Here is a 9,934-nt window from a genome sequence, read left to right as displayed (position 1 = left end):
TTGATTTAAAATTCATATTGAGTTTTTTTTTATACTATTTTTCTATTTAGCAATTATTTCATTAGTCATTTCATTCCGTCTTGTATGGACATTGATTACTTTCATCATAAATTAATATCCAGGTTTATGAATGTTTATTTATTTATGTGTATGTAACATCCTGTTTTTTTTTTGTTTCAACTTTCAAAAAGGTGAAAAGCATAATTATTAATACCCCTTTTATCAACCAAAAAGAGCTCTTTTAGGGAGTATTAGGGTGGACTGATAGAATAGTCAAGATAAAAAAAAACGATATTGCGCATACTACATGCTTTCTGTTTTGAAGGTTGTTTTCATTGTTGTGGAGATTTTTGTATCTTTAATTAAAACAATACATTTCCAGACATTAATTGATTTATTTCATTTGGTCACTAGACCTTTCGTTTGAATAATATGAACTGGCAAAAGCCACTATATTCCAATTTTTGGTAAAAACAAAAAAGAGACAGTTTTATTTTTATTTTAAATTTATCTTTATTTTTTTGGTTTATTTTTTTTATATTCCTTGTTTGATTTAATTTATATGTATTGCATTGTATTTGAACAATTAAACTGATTTTGTATTAGGATTAGTATAGATTATAATAAAAAATGACTTGATATTATGATTAACAAAACAAATATGATGTGTTAGATTTGAGTGGGAAGGATTAACGACGAGGTAAGTGATGTGATGTGGGCGGGTAATGGGGTCACATAGGGGAAGAAAGGACAATGTGATCTAGGTTGGGTGGGCAGATTCCAAGCCGTCGGTTTCGGGTTTCCAGAGGGTGGTGAAACATCTTGTTGTTAGTGTTGTTGTTTGTATAGTGTTACCCTTGTATAGACTGTTGCGTGCCTCAGGATGGGATGTCAGGGTTGGGACTTACACCCGAGGGACAAAAGACTGTGTTGGCCGGAGTCCGATTGGTACCGCTCCCCATACCGAATGTAGGCCCACGTAACAATATGGCGCCCAAGAAAATGTTTAGAATTTGTTAGTGTATGCCACCGAAACGCTAGGAAATAGCCCAATAGAGCATTATCAATAGACCCACTTTTCCAGCCGAAGTTAAATCCGACGGAGGATATCATGTCATATCCATTCTGGACAATGAGCTAGAATGTTGTATGGAATGGTATACTCTGGGGGGTCGCGACTGAGGCACAGGAAAGACTTATTCAAACCCAAAATACGTATTATCCTACAGGGTACGATGGGACCTACAGGTAGTTGTAATGTATGTTTTGGGAATGTTACAAATGTTAGTTTCAGCTTGGTATTTTTATGTGAACCGACCCAATATGTGGATAGCCACTCTAGAGCACTTCTAGGGATGTAGTATCATACAAAGTTGAGTCGAATGATAGGGTCGCGAAGTCGACATATCAGGTCATATATAAATAGTATAATTTTTTGTTCAAAATTTGTGTTAGTCTGTTTTATGTATCACCACCATTGGAAACCACGTTTGAAGGCTAGAGATCACCGCACACATCACATCTCGTCAATAATCCTCCTATAAAGATATATAATTGAAAAGAAACAGAGTTTAAAAATAGAAAATATACTTAGTAGGAAGATAGAAAGTGACTTAAACCCACTTTTGAATAGATTCCAATTACGTTTTTTTTAACTTCTGGTACTGGAAAGGTAATGAGTGCAGGAACTCGGTCAAAGAGCAGGAAAAGGGATAGACCTACGGTATTTGATATTAATAGATCTATTATTATTGACAATAAAAAGAAAAGAGACGATACTAACCAAGAAATGGAAGAATCGGAAGGAAGTAATCCTACAAATGATGGCCAGATTAGGGACTTATCCCGCACAATTAATGTTAATTCACCCATTTCCAACTCCTTGGGACCCGTCTTCCTCCAGGGTCTTGCGGGAGGTCCACAACCAGCAAACAATGCAGCAGGTAAGGGACCCCAAAACCAAGATGTAGGTAATCGTCTAATAGAAGATAAGATAAAAGATCTGAAAGATGAAATGGATGAGATAAAGCGATCATTAATAGAGTTAACAAAGGCATTAACAGATGGAAATAATAGGGCAGGGAATGAGAGAAAATCTGGAGGAGAAAATAGGCCAGTAGGAAACGGCACTCCGATAGAACAACCTGTCGGGAACAATGGTAACTCAACATCCTTGATCCCACTAGCTCCTCAAACACCTTTACAGGGAAACATTAGGGGAACCGAGACCCACAATAGGGATCCAAATTCCGAAGTTCCGACATCTTCCAATGCATTGGCCGTACCGGAAATTCCTCAGAATAACCCCATGGGACCACAATCTCTTAATAGGAATCATCAGTCGCAAACAAATGCAAATATTAATCGCCAGGCTCCATTTGACCCAAAAACCAGTGTCAGGATAAACAAATTCGGTCTAAAATTTGATGGCAGCTCAACAGGGCTGGGAGTAGAAGAATTTGTTTATCGTCTCGAATATTTTAAGAAGCAATATGATATTCCTTGGTCGGAGGTAATCCGTGACTTCCCACTTCTGTTGTCAGGACGTGCGGAATCCTGGTATTGGTTGTTCCAAAAGACAAATAAACACCATGATTGGGAACATCTCAAATTTAGCCTATTGAACCAATATCAGAGTTCCAAGTCGAATTTCGAAATTGTCACCGAGCTGGTTCAACGGAAACAACAACCCAATGAGACCATTGACAATTTCTTCCACACTATGGGTCAGATTAGAACCAAACTTGTCCAGCCGATTTCAGATTACGACATGATTAAGATCCTGAAAAGGAATATAAGGGAGAACATTAGTAGAATCGTGTACCCAATCCCAGTGAGTTCGGTAGAACATCTAAGGATTGAATGCAATGAGGGGGAAAAGATTTTCCTTAGGCGTGAAAATAGGGCTGTTCTTCCACCAAATCGTCCCATAAGGCAGGTTAACGAAGTCAACGTCGACTTCCATGAATGTCCATATGATAACTATGGAATGGGAAACGATATTGGAGAAGTTGATGCAATACAAATGGGAAGGAAACCTAACGCCAATATTACATGTTGGAATTGCAATAAACCTGGCCATGTATTCCGAGACTGCGACGCAGCAGAGAGGGCATTGTTCTGCTACAAATGCGGCAATCCAGTCACGAAAACGCCGAAATGTAGTATTTGCCAGTCGGGAAACCGCAGCAGGGGCGTGGAGAACAAAGGGGGGCCACGTCCAGCGGAGAACCCCTGAAAGTAACTAAAATTTTAGAAAAGTCTTCAATTCAAACCCCAAATTCAATATTGCAAAATCTATCAGTAGTCAATAATGAGCACTTTAACCCTCAAATGAGACATTATGTGCCTTTAGAGGTGCGAAAACAAAATTATGAAGAGGCCCGCAACAGAATTATGGGAAATGATAAACTAGCCAATTTTGAGGATTCCAGAATCTATAAGACCCGTAAAAAGTTTAAAGGAAAGAAGAAGGAGATTCAAAAGATAGTGGAATCGGTAAAGAGAATCGATATGATAGACGACAAAAGGGTATATGCCGAAGTAGAAATCCAAGGGATCAAGAAAGTGGGTTTACTCGACACGGGGGCTTCGGTCAGTGTTTTAGGAAAAGGCTGCCGAGAGTTTTTGGAGTTAATTCAGGTAGATTTAAGACCCGTATTTACCACGGTCAAAACCGCAGCTGGTCACCAGCATAGAATATTAGGAAAGGTGAGCTTGCCCATTAAATATAAAAATATAATTCAAGAACTGGATTTTTATCTCTGTCCAGATTTGGAACAGGAGGTATATCTAGGAGTGGATTTCTGGAAGGAGTATAATTTAGCACCGGAAGTTATTGGGGTTGATGAAATAAACATAGAAAAACTACAAAAGGACATAGTAGATGATGAACCATATAAATTGAATCCCCATGAACTGTCGCCAGAACAAAAGAAAAGATTAGATGATGTCATTAGGAACTTTGATACGTTCGAGGAAAAGGGTCTTGGCAAAACAAATTTAGAAAAGCATTCGATCAAACTGATCGAAGGGGCAGAACCTGTAAAGGATCGCCATTATCCTTTGTCCCCGGCGGTTCAGGCGATTGTATATGAAGAGGTTGACAGTATGCTCCGGCTAAACGTAATTGAAGAGTCGGAAAGTCCATGGAGCAATAGAACGACAGTGGTCAGGAAACCTGGCAAAAATAGATTTTGTTTGGACGCTAGGAAGTTAAATAAACTGACCGTTAAAGATGCATACCCTCTTCAAAACATCGATGGCATTCTGAGTAGAATAGATGAGACCTATTTCATTAGTAGCGTCGATTTGAAGTTCGCCTTTTGGCAAATTGAACTCGACGACGATAGCAAAGCCTGCACTGCGTTTACAGTTCCTGGACGGCCATTATACCAGTTCAGGGTAATGCCGTTCGGGCTCTGTAACGCAGCGCAGCGCTTATGCCGGTTAATGGACAAGGTCATTCCTCAGCGTCTCAGAGAAAATGTTTTTATATATCTAGATGACCTTCTAGTAATCTCGAGCGACTTTGAAGAACACTTAAGACTTCTAAATGAAGTCGCGGTGTGTCTCAAAAAAGCAAACTTGACCATAGGGATGAAAAAGTCTCAATTCTGCTTTAAAGAATTAAAATATTTAGGGTTCATCATAGGACAAGGCAGGCTGAAAACGGACCCAGATAAGGTCAAGGCTATAAGGAACATTAAAATACCTCGTAATCCTCGAGAGGTTAGAAGTTTCCTTGGAACCGCGGGCTGGTACCGCCGGTTCATCAAGGACTTCGCCACTTTATCTGCACCCTTAACGGATACCCTTATGAAAAACAAGAAGTTTGAGATGGGCGAGGAAGCCATAAAAGCGTTTGATAATCTGAAGAAGGCCCTCACATCTGCTCCTGTGCTCCGCCACCCAGATTTTTCAAAACATTTCTATATTCAGTGCGATGCATCCGAGTATGGTATAGGGGCTGTTCTATACCAACTTAATGATAAGGAGGAGGAACACCCTATTGCCTTTTACTCGCAGAAGCTTAACTCGTGTCAACGCAATTACAGCGTGACCGAGAAGGAATGCTTGGCAGCGGTAATGGCAATAAGGAAGTTCCGGCCATACGTGGAAATGATGCCGTTTACGGTAATCACAGATCATGCGTCACTGAAGTGGTTAATGTCTTTGAAGGATTTGAGTGGTCGGCTAGCTCGATGGTCCCTTCAACTTCAGTCATACAATTTCGACATCATGCATAGAAAAGGTTCCGAAAATGTGGTAGCCGATATGTTATCTAGAGCCCCCACCGAAGAGCATATCGAGGAACTTAATATATCCGATTATCTTGACTTTGAAACCGTTGAGTTTGAAAGTGAGGAATATCTTGACTTGATAAAAACTGTCCAAGAAAACTCGGAAAAATTGCCTGACATCAAGTTAGAAAACGGCATGATTTTTAAAAAACATCTTCCAAATCAAGATTGTGATGAAGATATAAGATGGAAATTATGGATCCCGAGTGGTATTACCCACGAAATCATAGACCAAACGCATAAATCTCCTACGTCTTGTCATGGAGGTATCGCTAAAACCCTTGAAAAACTAAAAAGATTCTTTTATTGGCCAAACATGGCAACCCAAGTTAGAGAATATATTCGAAATTGTCAAATATGCAAAGAGGTGAAGTCTAGTAACCAACATCTTATGCCCCAAATAGGAAAAGAGGTGACAACTGATCGCCCTTTTCAGAAAATATACATCGATTTCCTTGGAAAATATCCTAGATCGAAAAAAGGCAATGCATATATTTTTATAGTGGTTGATCATTTTTCTAAATTTACGTTTTTAAAGGCCATGAAGGATGCCACGACTGCCAACGTAATAAAATTTCTAGTAGAAGAAATATATCACAAATTTGGTGTCCCCGAAGTCATACATAGCGACAATGGGGCCCAATTCACTTCCAAAGCTTTTCAAGAAATGACTAAACGGTATAAAATTACACATTTAAAGACAGCTTTCTATTCCCCGCAATCCAATGCGTCGGAACGGGTGAATCAGTCCGTCATCACGGCGATAAGAACCTATCTAGACGAGGACCAACGGGAATGGGATCTTTACCTTTCTGAGATCGAATGTGCTTTACGTAACTCGGTGCACTCTGCAACGGGAGTCTCACCATTCTTCGCCTTATTCGGATTCCATATGTTTTCCAGTGGCCAGGATTACCATCTGGCCCGGAAACTTATGTCGATGACGGATCACGAGGTGAAAGAGTTGCAGAGGCCGGAGAAACTGGAGTTATTAAGAGGCAAAATTAAAGAAAACCTACATAAAGCATACTCAAGGAGCTCAGAAAGGTACAACAAGAGGGCAAGAGTGGTAAAATTTATACCAGGACAAGAGGTATACCGTCGAAATATAGTCCAATCCGACTTTTCGAAAAATGTGAACGCAAAATTCTGTAAAAAGTTCATCAAATGTCGGATTGTAAAGCCCGTAGGTAATAACATGTATGAGCTGGAAAACCTTAATGGGAGCCCAATTGGAATATATCACGTGAAGGATATAAAATCGTAATGAATGCAATATAGAAACTAAACTGTGATACAATTAGGATAAACATCAATGTTTGTGACGTCCTAATAGTAGTAAGTTTAGCTTTATAGTGCAATATAACGATTTTCTATCTGTGATATTCAAGTACCTGATGTTTTGATGTTCGTATTGTCCCAATTTTACACCTAACCGATTATACACCCACTCATTTATACATCCACCTATTTATACCCCCTATCAATTATACCCCTACCCTATGCTACAATCCTTTGACTATAAACCTCCTCGATTTTTACTTTTAGCCGATTCTACAACTTACATATTATACACCATAACCGATCGTATACAAACATAACTCATACACACATAACTCACCATCGTATTTCCCAGACGGTGATAACTCTCTAGGCGTAGATTAAATCCGACAGGCCAGCTAGTTTGTGGTCCATTATACTAAACCCCCTGAAATTATAACAAGATCAAACCAAGTAACTGGAAGTTGGCCTAGAGTAATAAGTCATACTTCCCTAAATTGATTGCCCGGCTATTTCTCAGGGTGTGGGAGTTCCCCACGTTGGGTTCCCATATAAATCAATAAGTAGGCCCGTCGCACACCATCACTTCCGGCATGCTTTGTCAGTGTAGGTGTTTTGTTGCGGGGCCCTGATGAACCGAAGTCCGTACCTGTACCCAAAAAAAAAATTTCGCGTGGGGGTACCTTAAGGCGAGACCTTTCTGCCCTGGTGGAGGTCTCAAAAACCACATAAAAAAACAATTAGCCCACAATTATGATGAAGTGGAGCGTAGGGCGAGATAAATTATGCCACCTTGGAGCACTCTCTAAGGGTAACTACACGGATGCTAGGTGTAGTTAGCCATGCTGCAAGTGGCCAATGTTTGGTGGGGGAAAATTGGTGTGGGCCACGAATATTTGGGTGGCGGTTATTTATTTACATGCCTCATTGGTGGGGAGGCGAATATTTATGGGGTTTTGGTCAGCCCAGGATGTCGATGTGCTGTTTGCAATGCCTGGGTATGCTAGGCCAGGTCATTGCAAACAATTTCCTCATGTGATGGAAATGCACGAGTTCCTTCCTCTATCAGTGGACTAGCATACCTTTCCAAGGAATCATATGCTGATCCACTGAGAGTTTGGGTGGGCTCATGCAAATCACCACAAGAGAAAATCCTGAAATTAAAAGAAAAAAAAAAAATAGATTAGTAAAATGTAAAATATAAAAAGTGAGGAACGATACAAACCACAAAGCCTCTGTCTTTATAAATAAATGTCAGCTGATGATAAGCTGTCAAGTAGTGGCATTCACTTGGAGCTAATGACATACGAATAGGTGGTGCCAAGTTCGGATAAAGGTAGACGTACGGCAATACCGACCATGGGCAATACCGAATCTCTTAAATAACAGTGGAGAGGAAAACGATGCTCTTAATATTTTTGAGTGCAAAATTAGGAATTGTTTGAATATTTTAAGAAAGGGACAATTATTGGTTTATAAAAAAGGGATGGCGAAACCTTTTTGGGTAAAATGTCGATCCTTGGAAAGCTGCCATTGCTATAGAGAGGTTATAAAAGAGAGTTTTTGAAGGGAAAAATTCAGTTTGTAAAATGGTGCTGGTGAGGAAACCTCTTAGATCTTCAAAGTAAACGATTTTTGAATTAGTGAAAAACAAGTTTTTTTTGGTTAAAAACCTGACAAAACATATTGACTAAATTGTGATTTGCTCTCGAAAAAGAGAAAAGAGGTAGGAAAAGTGATTTTACGTTAAAAAAAAAGGAAACAGTGTGTAATATCATATATATAATGTTTTAATTAGGCAAGGAGTGAATGACAGAGATATTGTGGTGAAAAGGTTCTGAGCGTGACACAGAATATAACGTAGATTCCGGCTAATAGTTACAAGGCTGGCCGAATCCGATATTGTGTCCGTCAATCCCTGGAGGAAAGCGAGTGAACTAAAAATAACCAAGACAGAACCCATCCAATTAAGGTAGGAAACAGTTTTACCAATACGATAATACGAGCTTCCCTACTGCCATCTAGGGAGCACGCACCACAAATCATATCAATACGATCCACTCAACCGTGAATCAGCACCAGGCAACAATTTATTCAGGACACCTAACTTGTCATTTTGGGACACGTAGTCCAGACAACCTTCTTTTTGATATTGTGTCCGAAAGTTCCAAAAAAAGCCATATATGGACGTATCAAACAATACAGTCAAATTCAATTAATAATCTGTGTGGATGGTAATGCCACAGAATTGTTCCGACCAAGTGATGAAAACAAAGGGTTATAAGCGAACTGAAGAAAATCGAATGTCCATTATCTATACCCTAATATTGGCCCCTGTTGGCATAATTACCTCATTATTTATCGAAACTAAAGTATTCTTATCCGATATATATTATCTTTTATTTACTCATTTAAACCTTTAATGACATTTATAACGTTTATATTGATTTAAAATTCATATTGAGTTTTTTTTTATACTATTTTTCTATTTAGCAATTATTTCATTAGTCATTTCATTCCGTCTTGTATGGACATTGATTACTTTCATCATAAATTAATATCCAGGTTTATGAATGTTTATTTATTTATGTGTATGTAACATCCTGTTTTTTTTTTGTTTCAACTTTCAAAAAGGTGAAAAGCATAATTATTAATACCCCTTTTATCAACCAAAAAGAGCTCTTTTAGGGAGTATTAGGGTGGACTGATAGAATAGTCAAGATAAAAAAAAACGATATTGCGCATACTACATGCTTTCTGTTTTGAAGGTTGTTTTCATTGTTGTGGAGATTTTTGTATCTTTAATTAAAACAATACATTTCCAGACATTAATTGATTTATTTCATTTGGTCACTAGACCTTTCGTTTGAATAATATGAACTGGCAAAAGCCACTATATTCCAATTTTTGGTAAAAACAAAAAAGAGACAGTTTTATTTTTATTTTAAATTTATCTTTATTTTTTTGGTTTATTTTTTTTATATTCCTTGTTTGATTTAATTTATATGTATTGCATTGTATTTGAACAATTAAACTGATTTTGTATTAGGATTAGTATAGATTATAATAAAAAATGACTTGATATTATGATTAACAAAACAAATATGATGTGTTAGATTTGAGTGGGAAGGATTAACGACGAGGTAAGTGATGTGATGTGGGCGGGTAATGGGGTCACATAGGGGAAGAAAGGACAATGTGATCTAGGTTGGGTGGGCAGATTCCAAGCCGTCGGTTTCGGGTTTCCAGAGGGTGGTGAAACATCTTGTTGTTAGTGTTGTTGTTTGTATAGTGTTACCCTTGTATAGACTGTTGCGTGCCTCAGGATGGGATGTCAGGGTTGGGACTTA

This window comes from Musca autumnalis, unplaced genomic scaffold (assembly GCF_047663935.1).
Source record: "Musca autumnalis isolate F117 unplaced genomic scaffold, ASM4766393v1 scaffold_1, whole genome shotgun sequence".
In the NCBI taxonomy this organism is placed as follows: Eukaryota; Metazoa; Arthropoda; class Insecta; order Diptera; family Muscidae; genus Musca; species Musca autumnalis.
Note: the sequence above shows the minus strand (reverse complement) of the source record.